We start from the raw sequence: 20,768 nt of genomic DNA, 5'->3' as shown, positions 1-20,768 counted from the left end.
TGACCATGGAGCATGCATACACATTTTTGCATATGATGCGCAGTGCATCTTTGGAGATATATTTGCATACATGCCTAGTAGATACTAGATGCATGTGATTGTGGTTGTTGCACTTGTTTGAGATATGCTTGTTGCATATTGGTGTCATGCTGCATACATGTCATTTATTTTACATGTATATACAGTTGTATTTATATTGCATAGGTGTCATGAGTGGGTTTGTTACAGATCTGGTGAGTTTACTGATCATTGTACCATGTGTCGTCTCCAGATTGGGTATGTGTTTATCATCTTGTTAGTTGTGGTATGTGCAGTTTTGCATGTCAGTTATAAGCATTATACCATGTGAGATAGACTGGTACTGGTAGTTGTGTTTATTGGATATGTTAGTATGATCATGTTCTTTATCCTCTGCTGAGACTGTATACTTTTGATCTCCATTTATAGTCCATGCACTATTCTGTCTATTACCCGCTGAGTTACCTATACTCACCACCGCATTTCTACATTTATGTTTTCAGGTAGCAGGTAGATGGTTGGTGTGTCGCTTGGAGTATCCTGTCTGCCGGGTCCTTCGTCACATCCGATGATCGTTTCGGGTTTTGTATATCTTTTATTTGTATTTGGTGATTGTTGTATTTGGTGTGTTGTTGTATTTGTTATTGTGGTTGTTGTATAAAGCCAAGCCGGCTATCAGTGTGTTGATTTGTTTTGTATGGGCTTTCGTTATCGTTTTTCCGCTGTGTTGGTTTAATACAGTCGAGTGGGCTATCTATTGTATATATATATAACCGTGTAGTTGTGTTTTATTCTTGTTTCAGCCGAGTGGGATGATTTTATAACTGTCACACCCCCAAAGGAGTCTCTGCCAGACAAAAATCCGGCAGCATCTCCCCTGTACCGGTGACAATCTGAAGCATCAATACAAGCAAAATACATCAGCCACATGCGGCTGAAATATTTATATACACAACCACGCAGTTATAATAACAGCTCACTCGGCTGGAATGAAACAATCACAACTACCCAGTTATATATAAAACAGCTCACATGGCTGTACTAAAACACAGCGGAAAAACGAAAGAAAACCCACACACCACAAATAAATACAATGCATGCCGGCACGGCTTAAACACAAATACAACACCAAAATCATAAGATAGTCACATCGCTATACATAAATACAATGCCAAAAATAAGAAAAGAATATACAAAAGAAAACCAGCACGATCTTCGGATGTGACGTAGGACCCGGCAGACAGGATACTCCGAGCGACACCAACAATCTACAAGCTACCTGAAAACATAAATGTATACATGCGGTGGTGAGTATAGGTAACTCAGCGGGTAATAGAAAAAATAGTGCATGATCTATGAATAAACATGGAGATCACAAGTATACAGTCTCAGTAGGGAATAAAAAACATGATCATACTATCATAATCAATGCACCTAAACATAACCCATAATAACGACATATAAACGATAAACCACAACTAACATAATGATGGATACATACCTAACGGAATCGACACATGGTACAATGATCGAAGAACTCACGATCGCAGATATACCGTGACACACATGTGATATAATCGACCGCGTATACATGTAAAATAAATGACATGTATACGCATGTGGCAACCATATGCAACAACCATAGCTCAATCAAATGCAACAAATCACAATCACATGCAACTAGTATCTACTAGGCATGTATGCGAATATATCCCCGGATGCCGCATCATGCAAAAGTGCATGCATGCTCCATGGTCACCCCCGCCACCTCTCCAGACACCACGACCCCTGTATGGCCGAGAGGCTTGGGTCTGTGACGATTGTACTACGCTCCAGCCCACTATATAGTGGTCGAGGCGGACAGTCAACTAGTAACTATCTAGATATATAGTATCAGGGTCCCTGACTGCTCACAACGTCGGATCTCACAAAAACCTCGTGACCGGGTGGCACGACAGGACTAGCAGCAACTGCTCCATCTACCACTGCCCATGAGTGGTCGAGTGTGCGGTGCTATTCCCAAACCAACTGATGACTCTCTCAACCACAAGGGAGATAATGATCATCAGATGAAATGAATGATGAACATGATATATATATATATATATATATATATATATATATATATAATCATCATCCATGCAATAACCCCAAACCTCATAAATTCCTCCAACAAGAGTATAATCGTCATGATACCTCCACGTATCCCACCAAACATATGTACACACTACACATGTATAATCAACCAAAAATCTCCAATAATCCTACCAGAAACATGTACACAAAATATAAGAACAATCAACATGTATCCTCTAGTAAAAACACAACAGACATGTGTATATACCCCAAACATACAATCAACACAATTCCTCCAAAAGTACATGACAAATACGTATGTACACACCACATGTAAATGCACTGTCAACAAGATGACTCCTATAACACATACCCACCTATGTACAGTCCACATCATTTACTCAATCAACATGAGAATACCAACAACCCGACAATCCCTACAAGACATACTCTACACGTGTAATCACAACAGAGTAGATATCAAGAGTGGAGACTGTATATGAATTAAATAGATCATCACAAGGGTCAAGCATAAGTATCATGCAGGAAAAACAGCAACCGATCATGATTTAAGATAAAGAAGCCTAATTCATCCAATAATAACCATGCACTAAGTACAAGAAAATCTACATAGAGGCTAAGGAAGAAATACCCGCCTTGATATATCTCGTATCAATAGAACCGCCCATATCGAAATGAACATCCCATATCAAAGTCCTGCATAAATCAATACATATATTTCATTTAGATAAATTCATATGATTAAATAGCTAAATAAAATCCTTAACCCAACTAGGATCACTCCAACTAAATCTGATCTCTGATTAATCCTCCAAACAATCCTCAATCAATCCAACACATACCAATAACGATCATGTTTAACTCCACCTAGTGATCCAAATCCAATACGATATTAAATCCATCCTTAATCCAACTCCTTCTAAACCAAACATAATCCACAACCATCAATTAATCCAATCAAAACTCCTCATGAATTAATCCAATTCAATTAGTTAACTCTTCTTGTTAACATGCTTCAATTATCCCACCCATAACTCATCCAATCCAAAAATCCATAATCTAATATCAATATGAGTTAAATCAATACATCTACTCACCACCTATAATCTAAGCAACCATAAAACCCTAGATTCCTTAGAAAACCTAATTTAGCATCATACTAATGATAATACCATAGGTACATCACTAGAAAACACTCACCTTGAGGTATGGCAACAAATCCAGTGGCTCCACAGCACTATGATCCCCTGTCCGAAAACTACAAGACCATACACACATACTTATCTTTCCAAGATCAGTCCAGGAAATAATTGCACAGTAATGAATTTGTTGGAACCCTAATCAACAGTCCAAAACTTACCTCCATAGACCCTTTCCTGGATTGATCCCTTAACTTATTGATTTAGGATTGCCCAAATTGGTATTTGATTGGTCCTGTGGTGGGTGGCTGGAGATTGTTTGTCGATGATCTGTACCAATTAGAGCTACAAAATCGTCAACCTACAATCCCAACATTCTAGCTCATAGAATGGAAATTAGGTCTTAATCATTCAAATTTGTGGCAAATCTTACCTCAGTTCAGCGTACTAGATCCCCCAACCACCAATTGATTGGCCAGCGATAGTGAGGAAGAAGAACAAGGTGGTGCTGATCCTGGCTAAGGCTAGGCTCCAAGAAATATAGTCAACACTCCGGTGGAAAGAGATGGCGTTGGACCTCCCTGATCCAAGATCCGATGATGAGGAGACGCAATGGGCATCCATGGGAAGCAGCTAGGGCACGGGTTCCCCTCACGGATGAAGACCCATATGCGCAAAGGAAAGCACTCGGTGAAGGGAGACAGTGACTAGATGGACTCGGGCAGTCAGCGGAGGAGAAGGGAGGCTCGGTGGCTATACGGCGTCGGCAGTGCATCGATGCGATCGAGATGCCAGCGGCGGTGGCGCGACAGCAAGGGAGGAATCGGAGAGGAGAGGACATGGAATCGTGACATCCTCGACCTGAAGGGTCGGCTGAGGCACACCGGAGAAGGCCGCTGCCGGCGGTTATGAGCTTGCGACGATCAGCACAGAGGCGACTTCGCGCGTGCACAAGGAAGAAACGGGATCGGGGGAGGAAGAATAAAGAGAACGGAAAGTAGGGATAGAGATTAAAACTTAGGTATAAATTTATAACCTTAGATTAATTAATTCCATCAACTCCCACTTAATTTGTGTAAAATACGGTACCCACATAATAGTTAAATAATAAGGTTATTTGATAAATAATCTTATTGGAATTTTACAGAAATTTTTAGGAATTTTTAGGAATTTTCTGGAAATTTATCGGAGTCCATTTGGCGTAGTTTAAGGGGATCATTTATAGGCTAAGTGGAAGCCCGTTTAAAATACCTAAAAGTGGGAGTTGATTGAGGAAACCAACTTAGGGTTTAATTTATTGAACCTAGGTTTAAAAACCTCACCCAATCTCACCGTGCCCTAATCTCACGCCGACCACTCCATTTCCCTTCCTCCCTCTTGCTCCTTGTCGCCGAGATCTCACCGCCGCCCCTCACTCTCCTTATTCTCATCCGCCACCTCCTCTCCTTCGATCACCAGAGCTGGATCTGCCGCCAAGCTCCCGGAGTTGCCCTACCTTGCACGGGCTGCCTTCAACCAAGAGCAGGAGGTGCCTTCCTCTTATGTGCGGCACAGTCTTGCGTGACCTAGCATCGTCGAAGCCGTCAACCATCAGCAGCCCGTGGTCGGCGTAGACGCACACCGAGCGTCGAACCTACCTCTTCCCCGACGCCTCTCACTTCTCCGATGCCACAATCCCGAGTTCGCCGGCACTGATCTTCTCACCGTTGGCTGGACTTGCCATCTCCACGGATCGTCGGACGTTTGCTACGGTTGTCCTTCTCTCTGAGTTGCAGCCCATGCCTGGCCATCCGCACCGCCAGATCGCCGATTCTCTGTCGCCTCGAAGGGCACCTGATGCCGCCGTCGTTTTCCCTCTCCGGCCACGAGCAGGAGGCAGTGGGGTTGTGCCCGTGAGCCGATTTCCCCTCTCCCACACCACGTGATGCCATCACCGACGCTGTGCCCTGGTTGTGCTTGCCACAGTGCTGATCATCGATCATCGATGTCAACATTCCAGGCGGACTAGTCGTCACTAGTGAGGCTCTTCCACCACCGTGGGTCGTCGTCTGCCCTAATGTGAGCTTGACCTTGCCTTGTTGCCCTAATTGGTTCTCTGGTGGACATGGAGCAGCTCCATCAGATCATTGGTGAGGTATAAGCATTCGATCGTTGCTCCTTTGTTGATTTAGTTTCTTTCAAGATTTTCCTCTTTGAGTCTCATGTTAGATTGTTCGGTTTAGGTTGCTGGAGATGTTTCTGTGTGTAATATGATCAGGGATTGTATTAGTTGAGATTGTTCTTGGGTCAGATCTGAAATTGTTGGAGGAAGCTAAGGTATGTTATCTTTAGGTAATGAAATGGGTTGATCCTGTGTTAGAAATTGGAATTTAGGAATTTATTTATGAGTTATATTAGTTGTCAGATTGCTAGTTAGCAATTGATCTCGTGGATAAACTATGTATGTTGGATTCATAATGGTTATTTGGTGAATGATTTATATAGGTGGATGCATGATTATTATTAGCATATTATAGAATTGGTTGTTTATTGATGATTGATGCCAGGATTGGATTGTAAATGAATTAATGGATTCATGTTAAGTTGAGAAACTCAAGGATTAAATGATTGGATTAATTGGTGATTTATGTGTAAACCTAACTTAATTAGGTTGTAGTATAATTAAGGTTGATTGGGGAATTACTCAAGGATCATGTTTGATTAGCGTTACCCTAATTAGAATAGGGATTCTGTTTGGTTATTTACTTCCTATGTAATTAGCTAAATAGACTATGTGATCGCAGGACTTTGTTTCGAGAGCATCTCGATGTCGGATTTCGAGTCAACATATAAGGCGGGTACTTCTTGTTTTGTCTCTTTGGTATTTTGATCCTAGTGCATGAGCTTTATGTTCAGATAGTTGTTGTATCTATCTTGACTCCACTCTTATTTTTCTTGCGTTTGATACTTCCACTCGATCTTTGAGCTACTCGTTTCTGTATCTATACAGTCTCTCGTTGCTATTCATGATATTTAGCAGATACTATATTACTAGGTATTGGATACCAGTTACCAGACATTAGATAGTAGGTATTGGATATATGGACACCGATACCATGTTTACACTTTGATTCTTTGTTTATTTACACACCTTCTTTGAGTCGCCGCCGATAGCGTACCTATTTTACATTATATATATATATGATGATGATCGTTATTCGCATCGTGCATCATTGCGTGCACGACCATCGTGTCCTCCCTTGTGGTTGAGAGGGTCGTTGGCAGACGCCCCGACCACTCGTGGGTAGTGGCGTTGGAGTGTCCGCTTGTCGTATCGTGCCACCTTACCACTCAGTGGGTAGTGGCGGTGGAGTCGTGGGCGCAGGGGACCCCGTCGCGGACGTAGCTATTCACTACTTACTGTTATCCCACTCGGTCACCGAGAGTAGTGGCGGTGGAGTGTCGTCTGATTGTCATCGATCCCCTCTCGACCATACAGGTCGTAGTAGAGGGTGGGCGGGATGACCATCCGTCATCTGTTGTTGTTATTATATCTCTGGTTGTTTACTTATCTTTGTTGTTGCTTATCTATCTTGCTGTTACTAGCTTATGTTGTTGTTTATTTATCTTTGTTATGTTTACATAGGTTGAGATTTATACAGTGATTTGTGTTTAGACATCGACTTCTTCATGTTGACATGTATATACCTCACACGATACCATGTAGTTATGAAGCGATCTTGAGTAAGACTTTGCTACTTTACCTTACTACTAGCCTAGGATATGGTTTCAGGTATGGACACTTATTATGATATCATTATAGTATTTGCTATTTCTATACGAGACTGTATACCTTTGCATCTCTAGTTTTTTACTATACTTATGCACTATCTGTCTATTACCCGCTGAGTCTTTATACTCACCACCCCGTATATTGGTAATTTTGCCAGGTAGCAGGTAAAGGATTTAAGGAGTCGCTTGGAGATCCTTTCCGCCAATTCCACGTCACATTCGAGGACGATACTATGATTTTGGTTTTCATTTTATTGTGAGTTAAACCTTTGAATTTAGCATTGTAATAATTGGGCTGTGGACTTGTTATTTTGTATTTGGTTGTTTTGTCGAGGAGTCAAGCCGGGCCGGCCCGCGGTGAGTTTTCGTTACCTTATACTTGTTATGCTTGTTTTCCGCTGTGTTTGATTTTACAGCCGTGTGGGCTGCATATTATCTACGTGGTTGTGATTTAATTTGCATATGTAATATCTGTTGGTGATGTATACCGGTTCCATTTGTCACTGCTACAGGGGAGGTGTTGTCCGATTTCCGTCGGACAACCTTACTCTCGGGGCGTGACAATTTATTGGTATCAGAGCTACAGGTTTTATGAGGCCTATTTCCTATATTTTGGTTTTTCGTGATTTGGTTTCTCAATGTGACTTTTCAGGGTTTGGGACCAGGCAGTGACAGGATTCTCCAAGCTATAGGAGGTATGTTTGAATATTGTTATCTTACATTTCTGTTAATGCATGGATAGTTGTTATGTTAGTTATGTCATGTATTAGTATGCTTTTGTTAGTATCTATCCAGTTGTTTGTAGCATCCATCAAATGTGTTGGGTCAATTACTGATCACGGTTGACCCTACTAGAGATCAAGGAATATAGTCTCATAGGACTTCTTTTATTATACCACTAGTGTTATTAATTTCTGCTATCACTAGTTTAGTAGTGGTTAGTATCTGCTAAATATCATATTGTTTCGGTTCGTGGAGAACCAATTTACTCGTATTTCCTCGGTTCGTAGAGAACCAATTTACTCTTGTTGCGCTTAGTAGAGCATCCTAGTTGGTTCGGTTCATAGAGGATCAATTTACTCTTGTTGTGGATAGTAGAGGACTGACCAAGTTACTCTTATTGCTTCGGTTAGTAGAGGACCGATGTACCCTTGTCGACTTGCTTAGTAGGGTCGATTTACTCTGTTGGTTTGATTAGTAGAGGATCGACTTATTCTAGTTGCTTTAGCCTATAGAGGTTCGATTTACCGTTGTTGACTTGGTCAGTAGAGGACTGATCCCTTTCTTATGTTCTTAGTTCGGTCAGTAGTTCAGTCAGTTGGAGACCGACTCACTCTATTTTATAGAGATTCTGATCCTTGGGTTATGTGTGCTGGTTAGATAACCTAAAAGTTACATTTGAGTTCATGACTTGTACAGACGAAGAATTGTTTGAGTTAGCTGCATACCATTACTAGCTTGACTAGTTTGTAGAGGATCGATGTATCCTATTCTATGGAGACTTTAACCATAGACTGTATGTACCTGGTAGGATGACCTTGAGGGTACATTTGGGATAGGTGACCCCCATTGACGTGAAAAAGTATAGAGCTATCTGCTTAACGCTTACGTGATACCTTTGTTATATAGGTGTATGAGATGACGAGTACATTCAGATATATGACTTGTACTGATGAAGAAATGATGATGTTAGCTGCGTATCCTTTATATGACTGGGCACCATATAAAGGAAGATGAAGAAAATATTTATTGAGAACAACATATCTCGGTGATTATGTTGAGGTGTTTGAGAGAGTACTTCTCTACCTCCTTGGGAGGCGTGATGATTTATAAGGCGATGATTAGCTGATTTGTCTATTTTTGTCCCATGGGAGATCCTGACTCATGGACCGATTGGACATAGGTAAATATCCTCAATGATACATATTGATATATGATCTGTAGGGATGCAAAGTATGTGGTGTTAGTTGCCTAACACCTACGAGATTCTACCTTCACTGAATGGAAATGTCAGATGATAATATTCGAGTAGCAGAGTGACCATTGGCAGTTATGTCGATTAGCTACTCATTGAGGGTACACCTCTACCCTTGTGTCCATTGCTCGTCACTAAAGGTTACTGAACCGTAGGTGGAGCAATCGTAGTATGGGTTACAAGACCTTGAACACACGATCATTTACTAAAGGTCTTGAAGTCTATATTTTAGATCAGGATGTTCGATATTTTTATCGACAATTGTTGGACACTTACGGTACGACTATGAGAATTATGGAGATACTTTATATCTGTGGGAGGTTAGGTGTGATCCTGAGTCACTTCTTATCCAGGAGGAGTTTCTGTAGGAAAACATCTCGATATGGATTTGTGATACATCCGGGTGACACCCGATGTATAGGTACTTAGAGTATTTCTATTGGTTGAATGACATAAAAAAAAAGACATCGCGGATTTGGTAGCTTGATGTCTAGTATGTCAGCAAGTGGAGGCTGAACATCGAAGATTAGTAAGATTAGTTCAGTAGATTCGGATACTGTAATGGAGTTGAGCGCATGTTATAATGGATTTTATTGTAGGATTACCGAGACACAAAGAGGATAGGATGTGTTGGAAAATCATTGATTGGTTGACTAGATTTATTTTCCTTTCTATCGATCTGTAGAACAGATTCTTTGGATCGAGTAGGAGGGTTTTATTTTAGAGAGATTATCGGACCACATGGTATATCTTTGAGTGTTATATTGGATTGAGATCCATGATTCACCTCACGTATCTCGAAGAGTTTGTAGCATTGTGAGTGTGGAGCTTTGTTGAAGTGGAGGTTTCCACCATATGACAGATGGACAGTCGGAGCACGTTATGTGGATGTTAGAGGATTTGCTGATACTAGGTGTTGTGGATTTTGGAGATGTTTGATTTACTTACAGTTGGCTTGACAGCAGTGTGAGAGTAGCGGAAGCAGGATGAGCTCATAACACACAGAGTCATCTTTGACAGTTGGAGATTTGTAATGATACTTGGATGTAGGGGAATATGAGTATGTTGTTTGGTTGTTACTCTTAGATGAGGATCCGTGAGTAGAGCAGTAAATTTGGGGACCAAATTTTTATTAGTGGGGGAGAATGTAAAATACGGTACCCAAATAATAGTTAAATAATAAGGTTATTTGACAAATAATCTTATTGGAATTTTACAGAAATTTTTAGAAATTTTCTGGAAATTTTTCGGAGTCGGTTTGGCGTAGTTTAAGGGGATCATTTATAGGATAAGTGGAAGCCCGTTTAAAATACCTAAAAGTGGGAGTTGATTGAGGAAACCAACTTAGGGTTTAATTTATTGAACCTAGGTTTAAAAATCTCACCCAATCTCACCATGCCCTAATCTCACGCCGACCACTCCATTTCCCTTCCTCCCTCTTGCTCCTTGTCGCCGAGATCTCACCGCTGCCCCTCACTCTCCTTATTCTCATCCGCCACCTCCTCTCCTTCGATCACCAGAGCTGGATCTGCCGCCAAGCTCCCGGAGTTGCCCTACCTTGCACGGGCTGCCTTCAGCCAAGAGCAGGAGGTGTCATCCTCTTATGTGCGGCACAGTCTTGCGTGACCTAGCATCGTCGAAGCCGTCAACCATCAGCAGCCCGTGGCCGGTGTAGACGCACACCGAGCGTCGAACCTACCTCTTCACCGACGCCTCTCACTTCTCCGATGCCACAATCCCGAGTTCGCCGGCACTGATCTTCTCATCGTTGGCTGGACTTGCCATCTCCACGGATCGTCGGACGTTTGCTACGGTTGTCCTTCTCTCTGAGTTGCAGCCCATGCCTGGCCATCCGCACCGCCAGATCGCCGATTCTCTGTCGCCTCGAAGGGCACCTGATGCCGCCGTCGTTTTCCCTCTCCGGCCACGAGCAGGAGGCAGTGGGGTTGTGCCCGTGAGTCGATTTCCCCTCTCCCACACCACGTGATGCCATCACCGACGCTGTGCCTTGGTTGTGCTTGCCACAGTGCTGATCATCGATCATCGATGTCAACATTCCAGGCGGACTGGTCGTCACCAGTGAGGCTCTTCCACCACCGTGGGTCGTCGTCTACCCTAATGTGAGCTTGACCTTGCCTTGTTGCCCCAATTGGTTCTCTGGTGGACATGGAGCAGCTCCATCAGATAATTGGTGAGGTATAATCATTCGATCGTTGCTTCTTTGTTGATTTAGTTTCTTTCAAGATTTTCCTCTTTGAGTCTCATGTTAGATTGTTCGGTTTAGGTTGCTGGAGATGTTTCTGTGTGTAATATGATCAGGGATTGTATTAGTTGAGATTGTTCTTGGGTCAGATCTGAAATTGTTGGAGGAAGCTAAGGTATGTTATCTTTAGGTAATGAAATGGGTTGATCCTGTGTTAGAAATTGGAATTTAGGAATTTATTCATGAGTTATATTAGTTGTCAGATTGCTAGTTAGCAATTGATCTCGTGGATAAACTATGTATGTTGGATTCATAATGGTTATTTGGTGAATGATTTATATAGGTGGATGCATGATTATTATTAGCATATTATAGAATTGGTTGTTTATTGATGATTGATGCCAGGATTGGATTGTAAATGAATTAATGGATTCATGTTAAGTTGAGAAACTCAAGGATTAAATGATTGGATTAATTGGTGATTTATGTGTAAACCTAACTTAATTAGGTTGTAGTATAATTAAGGTTGATTGGGGAATTACTCAAGGATCATGTTTGATTAGCGTTACCCTAATTAGAATAGGGATTCTGTTTGGTTATTTACTTCCTATGTAATTAGCTAAATAGACTATGTGATCGCAGGACTTTGTTTCGAGACGAGCATCTCGATGTCGGATTTCGGGACACGATCGACAGATAAAGGCGGGTACTTCTTGTTTTGTCTCTTTGGTATTTTGATCCTAGTGCATGAGCTTTATGTTCAGATAGTTGTTGTATCTATCTTGACTCCACTCTTATTTTTCTTGCGTTTGATACTTCCACTCAATCTTTGAGCTACTCGTTTCTGTATCTATACAGTCTCTCGTTGCTATTCATGATATTTAGCAGATACTATATTACTAGGTATTGGATACCAGTTACCAGACATTAGATAGTAGGTATTGGATATATGGACACCTGATACCATGTTTACCTGCTTTGATTGCTGTTTATTTACATTTGAGTTCGAGCTCAAAAAAATATATATATGATATTCGAAGCTTGATTCAAAGCTCGGTGACCATGTCTCCCTTGTGGTTGAGAGGGTCATCGGCGTGCGTGCCGCACTCGGCCACTCGTGGGTAGTGGCGGTTGGAGTGTCTTAGGTATCGTGCCACACTCGTACCTCATGGGTAGTGGCGGTGAGTCATGCGGGGGACCCGTCGCACGTAGCTATTCACCTATCTGACTCCACTCGGTCACTCCGAGAGTAGTGGCGTCTGATTGTCATCGATCCGGCCTCTCGACCATACAGGGGTCGTGGTGTAGAGAGGTGGGCGGGATGACCATCCGTACATACGCTGTTGTTATTATATCTGCTGGTTGTTTACTTATGCTGTTGTTGCTTATCTATGCTGTTGTTACTAGCTTATGCTGTTGTTGTTTATTTATGCTGTTATGTTTACATAGGTTGAGATTTATACCTGTGATTTGTGTTTAGACACTGACTTGTTTACTGTTTACATGTATATACCTCACACGATACCATGTTGTTATGAGCAGTACTGTTGCAAGACTTTACTACACTTTACCTTACTACTAGCCTAGGATATGGTTTCAGGTATGGACACTTATTATGATATCATTATAGTATTTGCTATTTCTATACGAGACTGTATACCTTTGCATCTCTAGTTCTTTACTATACTCATGCACTATCTGTCTATTACCCGCTGAGTCTTTATACTCACCATCCCGTATATTGGTAATTTCGCCAGGTAGCAGGTAAAGGATTTAAGGAGTCGCTTGGAGATCCTGTCCGCCAGTTCCACGTCACATTCGAGGACGATACTATGATTTTGGTTTTCATTTTATTGTGAGTTAAACCTTTGAATTTAGCATTGTAATAATTGGGCTGTGGACTTGTTATTTTGTATTTGGTTGTTTTGTCGAGGAGTCAAGCCGGGCCGGCCCGCGGTGAGTTTTCGTTACCTTACAGCCGTGTGGGCTGCATATTATCTACGTGGTTGTGATTTAATTTGCATATGTAATATATGTTGGTGATGTATACCGGTTCCATTTGTCACTGCTACAGGGGAGGTGTTGTCCGATTTCCGTCGGACAACCTTACTCTCGGGGCGTGACAATTTGGGTATTTCAAACAGGTTTCCACTGTATCCCGAATCTATCCTCTCAAAACGGGACATACAGACTCCGTTTAAATCCCGGAAAATTTCTAAAAATTCTTGAAAAATCCAATAAGATTTTTCGTCCAATAACATTTATTATTTTATTTTACGGTATCTTACATTCTCCCTCACTAATAAAAATTTGGTCCTCAAATTTACTGATCAACTCAGGGATCCTTATCCAAGGGTAATATCCAAGCAACAACTCATATACCACTCACTCCAAGTATAATGAACAACTCTCAAACTGTAATGATTCACCTCCATGTGAATAACGATGACTTTGGGAGTCATAAGTCCATCCTACTACTCAATCCAAAAAAAAAAATCTGCCCTACAAATCGATAGCTAGGGAGTAAAGTCATCATCCAACAATGATTACCCAAACCATCATATCATCATCATGTCCTGGATAATCCCACAACAAAATCTGTCAAAACATGCTCCCAACTCCATTCCCACATACGAGTCTACTGAAACAATTCTACTGGTCTCCAATGTTCAGCTTCCACTTGCTGACATGCTAGACATCAAGTTACAAAATCTGCGATGTCTTTTTCATGTCGTTCAACCAATAGGAATGCTCTAAGTCTCTATACATCAGGCGTCACCCGGATCTATCGCAAATCCAGATCAATGTGTTTCCTGCAGTAACTCCTCCCGGACAAGAAGTGACTCGAGAATACACATGATCTCCCATGGAAATAAAGAATCTCATTCTCATTACACGAGAATTCTAACTACTGGCACGAAACTACTCCGCTCATGCTACATCAGAACTACACCAAACCCCAAATATGATACATCTGTGTAGAGTGCAAATCCGTCTACACTAGAAAGTACCGCTAAGACATGTGCAACTATCTAAACTGATCTCGTAAGCATCCGTCCAAGAAAGTTCTATTCCCTTCCTAGACAGTCCAATCAATGACATATCAATGCTAGAGAAACCCTCATCCAATCTCCGGTAATATCCAGCTAGACCAAAGGAATAGCGAATCTCTGGTAAAGACTACGCATACTCCCAACTGGTAATAGCTTCTATCTATGATCCACTGATATATCTCTACTAAACACAACGTGTCCCAAAACTCGTAAAAGACAATTACAATACGTACTACTAACTTCACATATAGATGTTCCCGTCGAAACATCTCTAGAACTATGCAAAGATAGTGTACGTAATCAATCTCGACTCGGAAAAAGATCACAACATAATCAATGAAGACAATGAAAACTGATCCAATCACCCTAGGAATACCAAGTACCTCGAGTCCATAAAAACATCCAGGTCACTGTACACCTAAATGATAAAACCAAGGGTTCTTGATATCCATACAACAGACATTCTCAACCGTAAGATCCTCGACAAATCTGTGACCTGATCACCAACTATAAATCAACAAAACCATACATATCACTGACAGACCACACTCCATGTCACTATCAACATCAAGCACCAAATAGCAGATCACCAAACCAAATATCCACCAATAGATCATCAACAAATAACATATCATCACACCTGATCTCACAATATCCACCAAATCAAAATCGTCCTCAACATCAATCAATCATACCGGATAGTCTCCTACACAAAGATAGAGAAAAAGGAAAGCATCCAACCTTCAACACCTACTGCCAACAACTAAATGTATCCAAAAAGTCTGTCAACTCTCATCATCTCATCTTTTCTGATAATCAAACATCCACAGTAAAGGAATGTCAATCCAAAGTCAAAGGGTCACACAATCTCCTGACTAAGAGTCTACCTATCAAGAGAGTATCTCCACCACCCTCATAATCATCCTATATATGTCCCTCGACAAATACCGATAAAAAGTCAAACCCTCTCGTATGAGATATAGACTACAAGATCTGGTAAAATGATCACGTGGTCAAAGTCTTAAGCCACCTGATAGAGACAATGTTAGCTAAGTCGTTTAACCATTGTCGTGTACCCCATCATACTGTGATTGCTCCACCCTGAGGTTCAACAACCTCCAGTATCGAGCAATGAACACAAAGATAGAGGAACACTACAACTAAATAACTGATCAAAATATCTGTCAATCGATGCTCTACCCCTCGAAGATCATTGTCTGAAATTATACCTAGTTACGGTTGTATCTCAAAGTGTTAAGCACGTAGCTTTACACTTTTCCACACCGTGCGGTATCCTATCTGAATGTACCTTCTAAGCCCCCAACCAGGTACAGACAATCCATAGTCAAAGTCCCCGTGGAATAGGATACATCGATCCTCTATAGACTGACTAAGCCGATAATGGTATACGGCCAATTCAGTCCTTTCTACACTGGTACAAGTCATGTACTCAAATGTGTCTCCCAAATATCTAACCAAGCACAAGTAACCCCAAAGATCAGAATCTCTAGAAATAGAGTATGACGATACCCTAATGATCGAACTGCTAAATAAATCGATCGTCAACTAACTAATCTAATAAGGGTAAATCAATCCTCATCAAAATCAACTAAGGTAAAATCGATCCCCACTACCCCAGTCAACGAGGGAATCTACACCTAATCGATAAGAGTAAATCAATACTCTACTAATCAAAATAACAGGAGTACGAAACCAACTAAGATAAATCAATCCACCACTGCACAAGTCGATCAGGTAAATCAATCCTAAACTGATCTAACCAACCGGAGTAATACAAACTGAGCCAATATATGCATACAGATATCATCCATTATCCAGCTAATAATAATAGAGACAGGTATGTGACTCTGACTCTCAACCAACTAGTAGTAACAGACACTAATACTACTAATAATATGATATGAGGAAATCCCCTGAGATTGTAAATCCTTGATCTCCATTAGGGTCAACCGTGATCAGTGATTGACCCCACCCATGAAATGCATGGTACAAACAAATAGGCAGATACTAACAGAAGAGTACTAACACACGTCATAAGAAACTATGATGGACAACAATACATACACCAACAAAAATGTATGATAACAATATGCAAACATACCTCCTATAGCCTGGAGATGTCCTGCAGCTGCCTGGTCCCAAAGCCCAAAAGTCACAACAAGAAAATCAAGACACGAAATCCAAAAACACGAATAATAAGCATCGAACCTGCTTTGATACCAAAAATTAGTATCAGATAAATCTCGAAAAATCTAAAACGCATAGCAAGTATCGTAGACATTCTCTGATACCAAATATTGGTATCAGATTAACTAAAAATATAGAACACAAAACAAAACAGGTATCGTAACCTCACTCTGATACCACTAAATTGTCACGCGTCCAAAGGAGTCTCTGCCAGACAAAAATCCGGCAGCATCTCCCTTGTACCGGTGACAATCCGAAGCATCAATACAAGCAAAATACATCAGCCACATGCGGCTGGAATATTTATATACACAACCACGCAGTTATAATAACATCCCACTCGGCTGGAATGAAACAATCACAACTACGCAGTTATATATAAAACAGCCCACATGGCTGTACTAAAACACAGCGGAAAAATGAAGGAAAACCCACACACCACAAATAAATACAATGCATGCCGGCACGGCTTAAACACAAATACAACACCAAAACCAAAAGATAGCCACATGGCTATACACAAATACAATGCCAAAAATAAGAAAAGAATATACAAAAGAAAACCAGCACGATCTTCGGATGTGACGTAGGACCCGGCAGACAGGATACTCCGAGCGACACCAACCATCTACAAGCTACCTGAAAACATAAATGTATACATGCGGTGGTGAGTATAGGTAACTCAGCGGGTAATAGAAAAGATAGTGCATGATCTATGAATAAACATGGAGATCACAAGTATACAGTCTCAGTAGGGAATAAAGAACATGATCATACTATCATAATCAATGCACCTAAACATAACTGACATATAAACTGTACAAATCATAACTAACATAATGACAGATACATACCCAATCTGGAATCGACACATGGTACAATGATCAGTAAACTCATCGGATCTGCAACAGATATACCCGTGACACCTATGCAATATAAATACGACTGCATATACATGTAAAATAAATGACATGTATGCAGCATGGCAACCATATGCAACAACCATAGCTCAATCAAACGCAACAAATCACAATCACATGCAACTAGTATCTACTAGGCATGTATGCAGATATATCCCCCCAGATGCACCGCGCATCATATGTAAAAGTGCATGCATGCTCCATGGTCACCCCCGCCACCTCTCCAGACACCACGACCCCTGTACGGCTGAGAGGCTTGGGTTTGTGACGACTGTACTACCTTCCAGCCCACTTATATAGTGGTCGAGGCGGACAGTCCACTAGTAACTATCTAGCTATATAGTATCAGGGTCCCTGACTGCTCACAACGCCGGATCTCACAAAAACCTCGTGGCCGGGTGGCACGACAGGACTAGCAGCAACTGCTCCAGCTACCACTACCCATGAGTGGCCGAGTGTGTGGTGCTATTCCCAACCAACTGATGACTCTCTCAACCATAAGGGAGATAATGATCATCAGATGCAATGAATGATGAACATGATATATATATATATATATATAATCATCATCCATGCAACAACCCCAAACCTCATAAATACCTCCAACAAGAGTATAATCGTCATGATACCTCCACGTATCCCACCAAACATATGTACACACTACACATGTATAATCAACCAAAAATCTCCAATAATCCTCCAGAAACATGTACACAAAATATAAGTACAATCAACATGTATCCTCCAGTAAAAACACAACAGACATGTGTATATACCCCAAACATACAATCAACATAACTCCTCCAAAAGTACATGACAAATACGTATGTACACACCACATGTAAATGCACGGTCAACAAGATGACTCCTATAACACAGACCCACCTATGTACAGTCCACATCATATACTCAATCAGCATGAGAATACCAACAACCCGACAATCCCTACAAGACATACTCTACACGTGTAATCACAACAGAGTAGATATCAAGAGTGGAGACTGTATATGAATTAAATAGATCATCACAAGGGTCAAGCATAAGTATCATGCAGGAAAAACAGCAACCGATCATGATATAAGATAAAGAAGCCTAATTCATCCAATAATAACCATGCACTAAGTACAAGAAAATCTACATAGAGGCTAAGGAAGCAATACCCACCTTGATATATCTCGTATCAATAGAACCACCCATATCGAAATGAACATCCCATATCAAAGTTCTGCATAAATCAATACATATATTTCATTTAACTAAATTCATATGATTAAATAGCTAAATAAAATTCCTAACCCAACTAGGATCACTCCAACTAAATCTGATCTCTGATTAATCCTCCAAACAATCCTCAATCAATCCAACACATACCAATAACGATCATGTTTAACTCCACCTAGTGATCCAAATCCAATACGATATTAAATCCATCCTTAATCCAACTCCTTCTAAACCAAACATAATCCACAACCATCAATTAATCCAATCAAAACTCCTCATGAATTAATCCAATTCAATTAGTTAACTCTTCTTGTTAACATGCTTCAATTATCCCACCCATAACTCATCCAATCCAAAAATCCATAATCTAATATCAATATGAGTTAAATCAATACATCTACTCACCACCTATATTCTAAGCAAGCATAAAACCCTAGATTCCTTAGAAAACCTAATTTAGCATCATACTAATGAGAATACCATAGGTACATCACTAGAAAACACTCACCTTGAGGTATGGCAACAAATCCAGTGGCTCCATGGCACTATGATCCCCTGTTCGAAAACTACAAGAGCATACACACATACTTATCTTTCCAAGATCAGTCCAGGAAATAATTGCACAATAATGAATTTGATGGAACCCTAATCAACAGTCCAAAACTTACCTCCATAGACCCTTTCTTGGATTGATCCCTTAACTTATTGATTTAGGATTGCCCAAATTGATTGGTCCTATGGTGGGTGGCTTGAGATTGTTTGTCGATGATCTGTACCAATTAGAGCTACAAAACCGTCAACCAACAATCCCAACATTCTAGCTCATAGAATGGAAATTAGGTCTTAATCATTCAAATTCATGGCAAATCTTACCTCAGTACAGCGTACTAGATCCCCCAACCACCAATTGATTGGCCGGCGATAGTGAGGAAGAAGAACAAGGTGGTGCTGATCCCGGCTAAGGCTAGGCTCCAAGAAATATAGTCAACACTCCGGTGGAAAGAGATGGCGTTGGACCTCCCTGATCCAAGATCCGATGATGAGGAGACGCAATGGGCATCCACGGGAAGCAGCTAGGGCACGGGTTCCCCTCACGGATGAAGACCCATATGCGCAAAGGAAAGCACTCGGTGAAGGGAGACAGTGGTTAGATGGACTCAGGCAGTCAGCGGAGGAGAAGGGAGGCTCGGTGACTATACGGCGTCGGCGGTGCATCGATGCGATCGAGATGCCAGCGACGGTGGCGCGACAGCAAGGGAGGAATCGGAGAGGAGAGGACAAGGAATCGGGACATCCTCGACCTGAAGGGTCCGCTGAGGTACACCGGAGAAGACTGCTACCGGCGGTGGTGAGCTTGCGGCGATCAGCACAGAGGCGACTTCGCGCGTGCGCAAGGAAGAAACGGGATCGGGGGAGGAAGAATAGAGAAAACGGAAATTAGGGATAGAGATTAAAACTTAGGTATAAATTTATTAGCTTAGATTAATTAATTCCATCAACTCCCACTTAATTTGGGTATTTCAAACAGGTTTCTACTGTATCCCGAATCTATCCCCTCAAAACGGGACATACGGACTCCGTTTAAATCCCGGAAAATTTCCAAAAATTCTTGAAAAATCCAATAAGATTTTTCGTCCAATAACATTTATTATTTTATTTTACGGTATCTTACAATAACTGCGTGGTTGTGTATATATTCCAGCCGCATGTGGCTGATGTATTTTGTATGTATTTATGCTTCATATTGTCACCGATACTAGGGAAGTGCTGCCGAAATTTTTCGGTAGGGGCTCCTTTGGGGGCGTGACATTTCCAGTATCCGAAATTCTCTCTGTACAAGAGTGGTAGGCATGCGGTGCTTTTCCCATCTTGGTAGGCCATTAAAATGAATCTCGCACACAAAAAAATAATAACAAATGTTCCAAGACTTGGTCTTGGATTAGTAGTGCAGGAGAAAAATAAAACAAGCAATTCACTAATTTCGGAGAAAAATAATAAAATATTAATAAAAAATATTATTTCAAATTTTGTTAAGTGTGATATTTTGTCAATACTGACCAATGGTGAAAAGATGAAAATAAAATTTTCAAAAATAGTTTTGGAGGGAAAAATGAAAGGCGTAGGATCGTTCCGCTAGGGGGGGGGTGAATTGCTCTCATTTTA

At 41.1% G+C, this 20,768-nt stretch overlaps 2 long non-coding RNA genes across 4 annotated transcripts; both read left to right on the top strand.

Annotated features, from left to right (window-relative positions):
- Positions 1-4,570: 4,570 nt before the first annotated feature.
- LOC122020068 lies at positions 4,571-13,012 on the top strand. 3 transcript variants are annotated; one of them, XR_006122088.1, is made up of 6 exons: positions 4,571-5,388; positions 5,477-5,570; positions 7,184-7,382; positions 7,678-7,720; positions 12,746-12,803; positions 12,961-13,012. It is a non-coding gene; the product is annotated as an uncharacterized LOC122020068 (long non-coding RNA). The 3 variants fall into 3 exon arrangements; XR_006122087.1 differs by having other exon boundaries at positions 4,572-5,388; positions 7,184-7,281; XR_006122089.1 differs by lacking the exon at positions 12,746-12,803 and having other exon boundaries at positions 4,572-5,388; positions 7,184-7,281; positions 12,961-12,997.
- LOC122020069 lies at positions 7,872-11,906 on the top strand. Its single transcript, XR_006122090.1, has 3 exons — positions 7,872-11,196; positions 11,285-11,378; positions 11,846-11,906. It is a non-coding gene; the product is annotated as an uncharacterized LOC122020069 (long non-coding RNA).
- Positions 13,013-20,768: the final 7,756 nt, after the last annotated feature.

The sequence above is a fragment of the Zingiber officinale genome, chromosome 9A, assembly GCF_018446385.1.
Source record: "Zingiber officinale cultivar Zhangliang chromosome 9A, Zo_v1.1, whole genome shotgun sequence".
Classification (NCBI taxonomy): Eukaryota; Viridiplantae; Streptophyta; class Magnoliopsida; order Zingiberales; family Zingiberaceae; genus Zingiber; species Zingiber officinale.
The sequence above is the reverse complement of the archived record's forward strand: the minus strand, read 5'-3'. Positions and strand labels throughout refer to the sequence as shown.